The sequence below is a fragment of the Giraffa tippelskirchi genome, chromosome 6 (assembly GCF_054371585.1).
Source record: "Giraffa tippelskirchi isolate mGirTip1 chromosome 6, T2T-mGirTip1v1.2.pri, whole genome shotgun sequence".
NCBI lineage: Eukaryota > Metazoa > Chordata > Mammalia > Artiodactyla > Giraffidae > Giraffa > Giraffa tippelskirchi.
In genome coordinates, this window is record NC_137280.1 from 15150420 (window position 1) to 15164336 (window position 13917).

The 13917-nt window shown below is 35.7% G+C and overlaps 1 protein-coding gene across 2 annotated transcripts in view; it reads left to right on the plus strand.

The window, feature by feature from the left end:
- The window catches only part of LOC145511015 (uncharacterized), a 32394-nt gene that overhangs the window by 8828 nt on the left and 9649 nt on the right, over positions 1-13917 (plus strand). Inside the window, exons 2-3 of one of the 2 annotated variants that reach the window (XM_081503354.1) lie at positions 7062-7163; positions 7818-7892. The gene's annotated coding sequence lies outside the window, so the exon portion shown is untranslated. The remainder of the gene's footprint in view (positions 1-7061; positions 7164-7817; positions 7893-13917) is intronic. The other variant, XM_081503355.1, reaches the window with a different exon arrangement.

A 13917-nucleotide genomic window follows, 5' to 3' on the forward strand; every position in this document is an offset into this window, starting at 1 on the left:
AGGAGATGGTTGGATGGCATCACCGACGCAATGGACATGAGTTTGAGTAGGCTCTTTGAGTTCATGATGGACAGGGAGGCCTGGCGTGCTGCAGTCCACGGGGTCACGGGGAGTTGGACATGACTGAGCAACTGAACTGAACTGAACTGAATAATGTACTGATTATTTAATTGAATTTCAGCCCTTCAGTATCACTAAGCTCAAGGGTTTCATCTGTAAAATAGATACAATCATATTTGTCACCTTTGAGGGTTATTTAACATTTTGGTTTGAAAGATTCCAGATAAATTCTATCATAAAAATAAGTTTAATATATTACAACCAATATTAGATCACTGGTATCTTTGATGTTGCTTAGAGATTTACAAATGTGTGATCTGAGTGAATGTGTCTCATTCCTGTCTGATTTATTCTTGGCTCAAGAAACCACTAAGTTTTACCAGAATCTACCACTCCTTTCAAAGTAGACCCAACTGACCAAAAAAAAGTTGAATTCAAACTTCATTTTGTCAAAAATAATTTCCTCTTTGCACAGGATTAGGCTGTAACATCTAGGGGAGTTCTGTGTAGTGATATGGTGCTGATTCTCAGTTTTACTCACCTTCATTTTTAAGTCTGTAGAGTCATCCCTATGATTGTCTATTTCTGGAATCGGTGTGAATGAAACTTTGCCTGAAAATCCATATATCTAAAGCAAAAGTTGCAGTGATTTTCTATCTAATCTTTTGTGACTAATAGAGTTCTTATACTAAATTACATGGTACTTCCTCTCCAGACTATAAATCATTATGCCGACTTTGAAAGTTGAGAGATATTGACAGCTCTTGTTAAAATAAATTACAATCATCACATTTAAACTTACTACTCTCAATTTTGACATCCTTCTTGCCCAAATCAGTAATTTTGGCACCAGTTCCAAGCTTGCATTTTAACATTTGTTTTATGCTTTGTTCTTGAGATTGTTATGCTTCTGAAGACAGGTTCTAGGTGTTATAAGATTTCTTTTTTAATGCTTCGCAACACTTTTGAGTATAGTTTTGGCATGTGGTATGCACTCGATGAAGATTTCTTCAAATAATCATAAACTTTTATTGAGCATTGTGTACTTTTCTAGAAATACAAAGAATTAAAAGACATAACTTCTACCTTTGCAATATCTACATTGATGCTAAGGTTCACATAGTTTATTAGATTGCAATCTTTTATGTGTAATTCTCAAATCCCAGAAAACTTAAATTTTGTTATTTTCTGTATCATATTTGGCAGTAAAATCTAACTCAAGATTAACTCATTTGGTTAATGGTTAATTCAAGTCAGAAAAGCTGACTTGAACTGATGTGAAGCTTTTTATATTCTTCATTTATTTCACTTAAGAGGAATATTCATAAAAAGAGGAATATTCTTATGTTTAACTTCAGATATATTAATTATTTTAATTACAGTGGGTATGTTTTGGTTAATATATGTGCTATATTTTTAAAATCTGAAAAATTCTGACTTCCAAAATGTATCTGACGTCAAGATTTTTGGGAATTGCAGATCTGTGTAACATACAAAAAGTGGAACTTCCCTGGCAGTCCAGTAGTTAACTCTTCTCCTTCCAATGCCAGGGGTGTGGGTTCCATCCCTGATTGGGTAGGCCAAGATCCCACATGCTTTGAGGTAAAAAAAACAAAGCATAAAATAAAAGCCCTACTGTAACAAACTCAGTAAAGACTTTAAAAAAGGTTCACATAAAAAAATTTTAAAAATACTAAAGGTTAAGTGATAAAATAGCTAAGTAACAACTGATAAAATAATAGGAGAAATATCTCAAACTATTACTTGGCAAGATGCCTCAAACTTGGTGTCTCTCTTGGGTGTCCCTGCAAATGGGCAGGTACTCAGTCTTGGATCCCATGGGCCAGAGGCAGATGATGTGGGAGTGTTTTCCTGACATGTTCAGGCATAAGAAGAACCAGAGGATCTGTGCAAACCAAGTTCTTTAGAAAGCAGTGAGGATCGGAACCAGGGAAACAGAGTTCAGTCATCAAGCGGGTAAGAGGTAGCCTGGAAAAAGGAGCCAGAAAGCCACTGGACTAGCAGGAGGAATAAAGGGTAAGGTCAGAGCCCTGGACAGTTGCAACAACCCAGGTGATAAAGCTGCAACTTTACACTGCATTAAGTGGATGAGTTTGATAGAAAGTTAGAGTTGGGATGGTCTGGTACAGACAGTTGTTGCTTGTATCTGAAAGGGGCCTTCAAAGCCTGTTTACTCCTGTACCCTCTCCCTATTTGACAAACCAGTAACCTGAAGCTGAATAATTATTTTTCAAACATCTAGTTAGTGGTTGAGCCACAACACAAAACCAGGCTTCATACTGCCTATCTAGTACTCTTCTTACTACCAAAGAGAGATAATATTTCAATCTGAAGTGGTCACGGATGATTCTTTGGTGGATATGAGATTTGAATTGAATTATTATAGTAGTTTACTAAAACTTAATTCCCCCTAAATCTATGAATGCATTTTTGTGTATATTTTTATTTTTTAAAGTACCTTGATACCAAGGATTGTCTTAATTTTTTAAATCCTTAGATGACTTAGAAAGTATTTTGCACATAGTATAGAATAAAAAAAAAGGTGAAGTGGAGGCAGACTGAAAATAAGTGTGCATTACAGAGGAAAGACTACTGCTGGGTACTGTAAGACCTGAGTCCTAGTCTAGCCCTGCACAGGTTATCTGCATAACCTCTCTGAGATCTCATTTTCCCCTTGAGAAAGGGTAAGATCAAGTGACCTTTATACTCTCTTATTCTGTAATTTAAGTCTGTGTCTGTATTTGCTGGGACAAAATAATTGCTATAACGCATACTGGGTTTAATTGTTTAAGTATTGCAAAGGCATAGATCATATGGGTTTAGATTTTCTGGGGACTTTCAGTGGAGAGAGATCTCTCAGTATATCTGGGACATCAGTTCAGATGTTTTGGTAAAATGAAAGTATAAAATAAATATCAACAATGCATTCAACAGTAGTCATTTAGCATTCACTATGTGTATGCAAAGCATTGAATAAGACATGTTCTCTGACTTCAAGCTGTTTAGGATTTAGTCAGAGTTTACTTTAAATAAATTCAAAAAGTAAGTAAACATCACAAGCTCAGTGGAGCTCAGATATGTTTAGCTGGAATGAATCAGCCTCTAAAAAGTGTGGTATGACTGGCCGGTCAACCTTTTGTTGGAACTGTTTAAATTACTTAGCATTTCATAATGTAAATATTTTGATACTGTGCACTCCTTGATTAATATGAAAGTGATTTACCATCTTTGAGGAAAACTTATAATTCTTAAAAATCAACTCAGAGTATAATGTTTCTGAGTATCATCAGGGATAATATAACTATATCCCAAAACCCCCTCTTCTTGGTCCCAAGCATGTTAGAGAAGTATCATATTCATTTCATTTTATGTTGTATTAACTAATGGTAAAAATATTTGGTTGGAACTGCATAGCATTGTGATTGACTGGAGAACATTTTAATAAGGGAGATCTAAATAAAGATAACATTTTTCAAAAGAAGGATATTGCTTGTGCTTGACTACCTCTTTGGTAAGACATTTATTCAGTCATGTCAGTTACTGTAGGCTAGAACATTTGAAGTTACCAGCTCGTAAACATCTTTATGGGATGAACTATTTTGTGAAACTTTCTTGCAGATATTTTCCTAAACAAAGGTTTTTTTTTTCCCTCAAACTTTTGACAGTATGAAAAAATTTTACATTGTGACTCAGTGCACACATACATATGTAGGTAACTGAAACAAAACTTTCATGAAACAATACTTACCTTACTATGTGCTGTATAGTGAGTTTTAAGATTCTGTTCTAATCATTGTATTCTTTTGAAATAGTTGGTCTGAAACCCACTAAGTTGATTCAGAACTCCTGAAGGGTCATAACCTGAAGTTTGAAAGGCTTGAGCTAATCTCTTATTTGAGAGCAGTTACTATGTTCTTTATATTTAACTTTTATTCCCCAGTGCCTAGATATGTGCTCAGCATATAGATGGTACACAAATAGTTTATTGAATGCTTTGTTCCCAATCTAGTTTCAGACATGTTACTGTGTCAGTGAAGTTTGTCTGTAACAGTTGCATGGAACTGTTGAAAGAGAAGAAAATAATTAACAATTAGAAGATGAAGGTAAAGCATATATGAGAAGAGGCAAAAGTCATCATTCACTTAAAAAAAAATACCGCAATAACAATGTGTTAGTTCTCTTAGAAGTTACAGAATCAAGTTCTGACTTGTCTTTTTTTCGTATGCCACTATTTTAAACTCAGTATTCATTCCACAAATAATTTTATCTTGAAATTATTCTCACAAGCAGATAGTGACTTTCTCCTAACTGCTTTTATGTGTCTGTCTGTGTGTGTGAAGTTTACCTTTGATTAGTTGTCTTATTTTTCTAAAAAATAAGATCTATATCTTGTAAATTTGTTTAACGTATTCTTTATTACCATTCTTCAAACAGTACTCTGAGCCAAATATTTATTTGTGTGTACAGCATGATTTTTTCTTTTTTTTGTCTTCTAATAGTGCAGTTTTTCTTCCCCGTGGTAATGTTTGCTTAAATTTATCTTGAGTATGGTCATTAATAATTTAAGCTTTTCCATTCATATTAATAACTTTTGAGGGGGGATTTTGACAAATATTTTGGTTTCTTATATGTTCAATTGAAATAACATTCTATTATAACAGATACTGTTAGAACTAAAATTTCTGAAGAGATTGCCTAGTATATCATAGTTGTTAATTTTTTTCTTTGTAGCAATAATTTCTATTTAGAGTTTCTGTTTAGCAAAAGAGAATTAGTATGATAAAATTTTCTGAGATTTGATTAATCCAAATAAATAAAAATACATAATTTGTTATCAGATTTTAGCAGGGTTAAATTACATCAATAGATCAAGTATTTTCACAGTTATTTTGCACTGAATGATATATTATTTTATAATTATTCTAAAGATTAATGTGTCCTTCTCAGCCATATATTAAGTTCTTCAATGGAATCTTCTCTTCCTCTCTTTTTCCAGTTTTCCCTCTCTTTTCTATTTCTTTTTATATCACACAAATACTCCTGTGTATTATACAGTGTAGAAACTCAATGAATGTTTGCTGATTAACTTTAAGCTATTTCCTAAATCATTTAGGAAGTCCTAAATCTAAGACTCTCTGATATTAATGTTACATAGTAGATAATGATTCAGGATTAGAAGGTAAACAACTAAATTTTTAATTCTGTTTTTTACTGACTCAGTGATTTTAATCTTTATGTCCTTTTATTTTCTTATCTGTAATCTATTTAGAGCCAATAATTGCTTTTGCCTTTTGTCTAGTTCATAGCATAATGTGAAGATCATATGAGAAAATTATAGAATGTTTTTTGAAAATTTCAAAGTACTCTATATGTGTAGATAGTTCATGAGGCCCTTCATGCAAGGTTTTGATTAAATGAAATGATGTAAAATGACCAGCACAGTGCTTAATACAGAGTAAGCACTTAATAATAACAGCTGCAGTTGATATTATTTAACTTGCATATGTACTTTAAAATTTCAGTTATTTTATATTTCACAGTTTAAAGTTTAATAAAGCCTAATAATAACTAATTTTTTGTAAATCTAATTTTCATGCTTTTCATTTTCTGTGGTTCTTTTAACTGGAATCTTCCTCCCTCCCCAGTTCCAGTATATTATTTTTCATACCTATTTGCCATTTTATAAATTTTACATATAAAATAATTAAATTCTGTAACTGGATACTTGAAAATAAAAATTCAAAGTAATTCTTTAAATTGACAGCTAATTTATAAGATTGAATATTTTGAATTCTGTATTTTGTTTTAGACAATTTGAATTATTAATATGTAATTATATAATAATAGGACATTTGAATAATGGCAGTTGCTTTGAATTATACAATTTTGGTTAATTATATTTTGCCCTATAGCAGATAAATAAAATTTATATTGCATTATTTTTGGTAAGCCATAGATATTTTACCCAAAAGAGGAAGTTTTAGCTAATTGAAGATAGGAAAGTACAAAAGCAATTTAAACTTAACAGTTTAGATCCCTTTCAGATGATTGTATTTTGCTTATTTTCATTTAAAATATCAACATAGATTCCTTCATTTTTTAAAAAATTATCATTTTTTTATTGTTTTCCTTACCAAAAAAGTGATCCCTAATATGACTGGAGCCTTCTTTAAGTATTAAAGGTAATTCATGTTTTTTGTGATTCAAAGTTTTATAATTGTGAGTTATTCAAATGTTTAACTCTTCCTAAAAAGGGAAAAAAGTGTGTTCCTGTGTGTGTGTGAGTGAGAGATTTAATTAAATTGAGTCTATTTTTTTTTCTTTCAGAAACCTTTCCCAAAATGTTAGAAGAGGGATAGAAAAACATTTGCAGCTTTTGTTTCACTTGGTGAACGAGTCAGGAACTGTTTGCACACAATAATCCAACATCAGCTTAAGTTGGCTTTGTTTTTACAAGAGCAAGAAAAGATTTTGCTTCCAATTCATGCACATTATTTTTTTTTGGGGGGGGGGTTGGTTGGATTTCCTATTCAGCACCACTTTACTTTCATTCTTTTGGTCATTAATCTGTTCATTTAGGTGGAATAAGTAATCGAAACAGTTTTGTAAAGTACTTGTGTGTGTGTATGTGTGTGTGATATTTTGTTGGAGCATCTACAAAAGCAATAAAAGTACTTATTCAAACTCTCAAGATACAGATGGTGTCATTAATGTTTTGAAGGCAGGAAACCATACAATCCTATTTTAAGAAATTGTATTTATTTTAAAGTCAAATAAGAAGTACCTGACTGGCAAGAGAATTTTTATTGTATCCGTTTACAGAAATAAAAATTCTTCTAGTAGAATGAGGTTTGAATACCACATCTCTTGGGCATATAGAGATCTGGGGCTTACTTTGGAGTTAACTTATGTTTTCATCTACTTACTTGCTGACTTCTTTAAAATGTGTTAATTTTTCATCTGTTTTTCTATTTCTTCAGTATAATTACATCATCTCCTTAACCAGGAGAATTCCTGTCTACTCTTCAGCTCTGTATCGTTAATGAAGATCTTTACCTGTGTGTTGGGTTTTCTCGGTACAGGTTAGTACTTGACTTTTGATTTGCTCAGATTCGTTATCAGGACTTTTCTGACTGTAACTATCAGTGCTTTATTTCTTTGTTTTTCATGTGGTAGTTTATTTCTTAAAATTTTTGTATTGTACTTTCTCATTTCTGTTCCCTAATTACTTTATCTTTCATAGGAGTTCTAATAGAACTGACCAACCAAACAAAACAAAATACCCACAACCTTTCTACTTCCTGAAAACCTTGACCCTCTCCCTTTTGAGTTTCCCTTTTATTCATCCCTCAATTATTACTACTACTTTGAAAATTACTTGGAACCTCTTTTAATTCCACAAGGCCATGCTCTCTTTATTCCTAACATTTCTCAAATCTGCACCTTCTATATTAGCGTCAATATAGTTCCCAGAGTCAAGCAAGTGGTCTCTCTAAATCACAAACATGAACAGATTACTTCTCCTTAGGAAAACATTTAATAATTCCCCATCACCTACAGAAGAAAATTAATCTTAGCGTGCAATACAGTAATCTATCCCATGCCTATCTCTGTGACACTTACTTTGGAAATAAAATACTACACATAATTCCTGGAATTTATTATGAAGTTTTTTTGCCTCTGTGCTTAGCTCATGGTTTTCTTTTGTGTAAAACTTTTTCTCACTCCTTGATTAGCTGGCTGGGAAGGAAGATTTTCATCTTTCAAGACTCTGCGTGGATAACATGACTTCCAGGAACTCTTACTGGCAGGTCATGTGACACTTTTTTTCTTTGACTTTCCATTGGAGTCCTTACGCATCTCTCTGATAGCACTTATCTGTTCATCTGTTGCTGTCATTCATTAGAAAATGAGCTTGTTGAAGGCAGGGGCCATACTCTAGTTGGTTTTTGTAACTGAAAGCGTTGATAAAATATCTGTTGAACTTTTCTCCACTCTGTAAAAGAAGTTGAATGTGCTGTGAAAGGTGCTGATAAAAGAGAAAACTATGCCAAACACAAAAACATGTTATAGGTTTCTGATAGCTTTATTGATAGAAGGTAAATGATTCAGTGGGGCTTCTCTGGTAACTCAGATGGCGAAGAATCTGCCTGCAATGCAGGAGACCTGGGTTCCATCCCTGGGTTGGGAAGATCTGCTGGAGGAGGGCATGGCAACCCATTCCAGTATGCTTGCCTGGAGAATCCCCATGGACAGAGGAGCCTGACGGCTGCTGTCCCTGGGGTCGCAAAGAGTCTGACACAACTGAGCAACTAAGCACAGCACAACTGATTCAGTATCCTAGAATTCTAACTTTTTCCTGTTCTGAATCTATGCATGGTTAGGCAGTGAGACCCAGCGTTACATCCTGAAAACTCTGGATCAAGGGAATTTTCTTTGTTTGCTTTGTGAAACTGTCTGACTTGGACAGTTTTTGGCAAGAGTAATAAGCTCTTAGATAATTTTAGAAATGATGAGCTCTGTGTAGCAAGGTGTCTTTCCCAGTGTAGGCTGACAACAGAAAGAAAAATACAGCTAACCTATTCCAGGTCCAAAACAGTCTCATCTGTAGCCATTCTCTGAAAGCCTTTGGCAGGAGATACATTGAAATGCTCTGTCCACATTCTTGCAAAGATGAAAACAGGGAAAAAGTTGCTTTCATCAATACAGTTTTTCCATGTCTGCAGTTCACGAGATTTAACCTGTCAAAGAACTTTTAAAAGAAAATAGAATTTGGGACTTCCCTGGTGGTCCAGTGGTTAAGACTCTGTGCTTCCACTGCAGGGAGCACAAGTTCTATCCCTGGTTGGGGAGTGAAGATTCTGCGTGCTCCACAGTATAGCTGAAAAAAATAATAAAAATTATATATAAATGTAAAGAAAATAGAATTTTAAAACATTTAAGAAAGCATGTGTATGCTCAGTTGCTTCAGTCGTGTCTGACTTATTGCGACCCTATGGACTGTAACCCACCAGACTCCCCTGTCCATGGAATTTCCCAGGCAAGAATACTGGAGTGGGTGGCCACGCCCACCTCTAGTGAATCTTTCCCACCCAGGGATTGAACTTGGGTCTCCTATATTGCAGGCGGATTCTTTATTGACTGAGCAACCGGGAAAATCTCTGTTTCCACCCATTCTCATAGAACTTGATTCATTCTTCATATATTTCTGGGAGAAGAATTGCCATAGAACTCATGGGAAATAAACTTTTAAAAACTGATTGTATATATTTGAAAGGTACATGTGCACTTGTATTGTATAACAGGAAGGATGAAAGTAAGAACTGTTTTATAGTTTATGTGAATTAAAACATTTCTCTTGCATTTTGGTTAAAGTCTTCAATTAACACTTTTCTCAGCTACTTAATTAGGATTATATGATGTCATCTTATGACTGCTAAAAAGAAGAGATAATCACCTTTCTATAACTTTTGTTTATAACTGGCTGATAATTATAATGATTAGTATCTGAGGCTATCTTTAATTTTTCTAGACCAGTGTTGTCCAATAAAGCTCCCTGCAGTGATGTAGATGTTCTGTCTGTGCTGTCCAGGAGGGTAGCTAATAGCCACATGTGGCTACTGAGCATTTGAAATGTAGGTAGTGTGACTGAGGAACTGAATTTATAATTTAATTTTAATTAATTTTAATTCATGTGGTCAGTGGCTACCATGTTGGACAGGGCAGATCTAGGCTATATGCAGTATTATCAGTAAAATTCCATTATTCGCTGATCCATAATCTATGAAAGTGTTAGTAACTCAATCGTATCCAACTCTTTGCGACCCCATGGACTGTCCATGGGATTCTCCAGGCAAGGATACTGGAGTGGGTTGCTATTTCCTTCTCCAGGGATCTTCCTGACCCAGGGATCGAACCCGGGTCTCCTGCATTGCAGGCAGATTCTTTACCATATGAGCTACAAGGGAATGCTGATTATATGTCTTCTTACTAGAGAGATGCACATTCTTGTATCAAAAATATCTTCATGGCCTGAAAAGCTCATTGTATTTGGTATATTTAAGAGAACTAGGCATCTTATGTTAGGACTTCCCTGTAGCTCAAATGCTAAAGAACCTGCCTGAGATGCAGGAGACCAGGGTTCAATCCCTGGGTTGGGAAGTTCCTCCGGAGAAGGGAATGGCAATCCACTCCAGTATTCTTGCCTGGAGAATTCCATGGACAGGGAAGCCTGGTGGGCTACAGTCCGTGGAGTCGCAAAGAATCAGACATGACTGAACGACTTAACAGACACACACAGACATCTTAAAAGGATACTCTCTTGTTTCTCAAAGGCTCTATAATTTTGGTATAGAAAAGACAGTGATGCTGACTCTGTGTTAAGAATTTTAGTATAGGTATTTCCCTGGCGCCAGGGCGACTGCAGGAGGTAAGGGTTCTATCCCTAGTCAAGAAACTAAAGATTCTGCATGCCGTGATGCATGGCCAAAAAAAAGAGAAAAAGAATTTTAGCGTAGACTAACAGGCACTTTTTATAAGGTTCTTTCACTGTATTTTCTGAGAACCTTTAAGACCTTCCCTCATGGCTCAAACAGTAAAGAATCTGCCTGCAATGCCTGAGACCTGGATTCAATCCCTGGGTCGAGAAGATCCTCCTGGAGAAGGGCATGGCAACCCACTCCAGTATTCTTGCCTGGAGAATCCCATGGACTGAGGAGCTTGGTGGGCTACATACAATCCATGGGGGCACAAAGAGTCGGACATGACTAAGTGACTAACACTTTAAGACACTTAACATTTTTAGAAAACTAAAACCCAGAAATTTTACATACTAATCACTATCCAAGAATTCCACCATTTTTGTGAGGATGTAATCAAACACTTGTTAATTGAAGGCTGTGCCTTGGAGTTCCTGGTAGAGGGAATTACCAAAGGAGGGAGTTGAAAAACAGGACAAAGGAAGAAATGAGGCAGAGAAGCTAATTTGATCTAGGAACTCTGAACTGATCTAGAACATGTACACAGGTTTTTAACTCATCTCTGTTGAGATCCCCAGTTACTTCAGAGTTCTGGGAAGATGGATATTATGAAATTGAGAAAACATGGGAAAATTGCCTGGAAGCTATTCTTGCTGAGTGGGAGGAGATGAGATTGATGGTTAGCCAGAGCAGTCCAGAATACATCAGGCGTGCAGTCTAACTCCAGTTATGCTTCTGTTACACTGGAATAAGATCATCTTTATTTCAACTGGTTGTTTTTTATCCTATTTTCTAAAGATGAGTATCTTTAATTAAAGTATATGGTATATTTGCTATATAACATTTCGATGTTTCTTGGTTAATGCCTAAAGAAATTTTGCTATGTGAAAAGCCATTATTATTCCTTATCATTTTCCTCCACAAGGAGTCAAATACGGAAATCAATTACAGTGCATTTTCCACCACCTACTGAGATGATGGGCTTCCCTGGTGGCTTGGGCGGTAAAGAATCTGCCTGCAGTGCTGGAAACCTGGGTTCGATTCCTGGGTTGGGAAGATCCCCTGGAGGAGAGCATGGCAACCCACTCCAGTATCCTTGCCTGGAGAATCCCCATGGACAGAGGAACCTGGTGAGCTGTAGTCCATGGGGTCGCAAAGAGTCAGACATGACTGAGTGACTAAGCACATTGAGGTGATAGTTCCACCAATCTGAAACTAAGTTATCCATTTAAAACAGTAAGAATGCATTATTGCAGAATAAATAAAAAACCAATTCAAGTCTTTACTCTAAATTAAAATAAAACAAATCTAAGATTTGATTAACTTTCTCTTGGAATCATATTAAATCTTGGTGATGTGCTTGTACCTCTGAGCAGGCAGGTTCTTGAAAATTTAGATTTTCAAGCAGAAAATCCGAATAAAATATCTCAAGACATTCTTGGCACATTTAGAAGCATGAAGTGCCAAAAACTTTCATGAGAAGAAGACAACTTGCTTTCTCAAGATTTCTAGTCCAGCTTGGGAAATGCAACAAAGAGGAGATTAACTCCTAGAACTATCTTTAGCTTGTGGAAGAGAAACCAAAGACCAGAAGAAGTTAAGTAACAGAAAGCAGAATAGTAAAAGTGTGTTGCCACCTGTGTCGGCTCGATAGAAGGGAAAGATAAAGGGTGTGCACGTGTGTGAGCAAAGGTATAACGTGCAGGCCTTCAGTGGCTCAAGGTCAGTGAAAATAATGAGTATTGAAATTGATTTGCTTCCAGCTTTCAATTGGTTTCCAACTGTAAAAATGGTTTAATGAGTGTAATGTGCTTTGAATCATAGCCTCCTTTTTTCTCATCAGCATCTTTCTCATTTATCTTTTTAAAAAAACTACAGCAACATTTTATTAAGTGGAAATACCAAGTCAAAAAAATTGCAAATATTTTGAGTCCACATTTGATTTTTTTAGGTTTGACATTCTTTTTTTTGGTTTGGTTTTCACATATTAATCTACTTTTCTCATAAGCAAATTTTCATTCCTTTCAAGCACACGCTCATGTATGGCTTTGGTTTCTTTCATTTCTCTATTTCATTGTTACATGTTATATCAGGGCTTTTTACAAAAGTAACAATTTGTGAAGTGAAATTGGATTTTTCCTTAAGTTTTATTTTTCTGTTGTTGTTGTTCAGTGGCTGAGTTGTGTCCTACTCTTTGTGACCCCTTGGACTGCAGCAGCCAGGCTTCCTTGTCCTTCACTCACTGTCTCCCAGAGTTTGGTCAAACTCATGTCCATTGAGTCAGTGATGCCATCCAGCCATCTCATCCTCTGTCGCCCCCTTCTCTTCCTGCCCTCCGTCTTTCCCAGCATCAGAGTTTTCCAGTGAGTTGTCTCTTCATATCAAGCAGCCAAAGTATTAGAGCTTCATTCAGCTTCAGAAGCAATCCTTGTTTTTCTGTACATTCACTTATTTTTTTCATTTCCATTTCCTTTCTCCCACCTTTGCCTCTCCCTGCTTTTTATTCCATTTCTTCAGAAGGAAATACACATTTATTGTGTGCCAGCTGTTTGCCAAGCTCTTTGCTTTTCACATTTACAGAAAAGAAGAAGTTGTGTACCTTGCCTAAGGTCACAATGCTAAACAAGTCATTCTTCAACTCTATTCATTCTTCCCACTCTTCTTCCCAACTCTTGTTTCTTCTTTGGTAGCAGTTTTTCTCTATGAGTTTCCCTCCCAACATTTTCCAGCTTTCTCTCATGGTCTCTCAAACTCTTTACCTCTTCTCCTCATTTGCAGAGTTGTTTTCCTTCTAGTGAGAAAGCAGAAGTGGCACCAAAAAATGACTATTTTTTCTAAAAAAGGTTTATTTATTTATTTAGTTATGGCTGTGCTGGGTCTTTGTTGCTGCACCCAGGGCCTTCTCCAGTTGCAGTAAATTGGAGCCACTCTCTAGCTGTGGTGCTTGGGTTTCTCCTGTAGTGGAGCATGGGCTCTAGAGTACTGGCTCCGCAGTTGTGGTGCATGGGCTTAGCTGTCCCATGGCACGTGGGATCTTTCCAGACCAGAGATCGAACCCATGTCCCCTGCCTCCCCAGGTGGATTCCTTACTACTGAGCCACCAGGGAAGCCCCTGATTGTCTTTCTTGGATTAAACATCTTAAAATTGTTTAGATTTCCTGACCTTGTAATTCTACATTTAGTCTAAGGAAATCATAGAGATATATGCAAAATGTATATACAAGGAAGAAAACCCAAGCATCATTTGTAGTTTTAAAAAATTAAAATAATTTTTAACGCCTAACAGTGGGGTTAAATATGGGTTAAGTAAACCCTAGAAGACATATAATGTAATAATACTTAATGACATAGAAAAATG